Consider the following 939-nt stretch of genomic DNA (forward strand, 5'->3'; position numbering starts at 1 on the left):
CTCTCTCTCTCTCTCTCTCTCTCTCTCTCTCTCTCTCTCTCTCTCTCTCTCTCTCGAATAATGAGCAGTCCAGATTCCCTGCCCTGCGGGAAGTCCAACGTCCTCCCACTTCTATCCAGGACCAGGAAGGTGAGCATCCAAATAGGCTAGGCTCCCACAAAGCCAGTTCATGTATTAGGATCGAAACCTAGTGCCATTGTCCTTGGCTTCTCATCAGCCTTCATTGTCCGCCACGTTCAGGGAGTCCGGTTTCATCCCATGCTTATTCAGTCCCAGTCCCGCTGGCCTTGATGAGCTCCCAAGAGATCAGTTCCACTGTCACAGCAGGTGGGTGCACCCATCGTGGACCTGACTTCCTTGCTCATGTTCTCCCTCCTTCTGCTCCTCATTTGGGTCTTAAGAGCTTAGTCCGGTGCTCCAGTTTGGGTCTCTGTATCTCGATCCATCGCCAGATGAAGGTTCTAAGGTGATACGTAAGATATTCATCAGTATGGCTATAGGATAGGGACATTTCAGATTCCCTCTCCACAGCTGCTCAAGGTACCAGCTGGGGACATCTCCCTGGACACCTGCGAGCCCCTCTAGAGTCAAGTCTCTTGCCAACCCTAAGATGGGTCCATTAATTAGGATATATATTTCTCTGCTCCTGTGTCCACCCTTCCTTTATCTCAACCATCCCATTCCCCCAAGCTCCCCCCAATCTCCCCTTCTCACGTTTCTCACCCCATTTCCCTTTAGCCCCATGCCACCTCACCCCAAGATCCCAGTTTTTGTCTACTTCCCATATCCAGGAGGCTAACTATATGTTTTCCATTGGGTTCACCTTCTTATTTAGCTTCTCTAGGATCACAAATTATATGCTCAATGTCCTTTATTTATGGCTAGAAACCAATTATGAGTGAGTACATCCCATGTTCATCTTTTTGTGTCTGGCTTACC

The sequence above is a fragment of the Alexandromys fortis genome, unplaced genomic scaffold (genome assembly GCF_014885135.2).
Source record: "Alexandromys fortis isolate MF-2015 unplaced genomic scaffold, M_Fortis_MF-2015_v1.1 scaffold_343, whole genome shotgun sequence".
Lineage (NCBI taxonomy): Eukaryota > Metazoa > Chordata > Mammalia > Rodentia > Cricetidae > Alexandromys > Alexandromys fortis.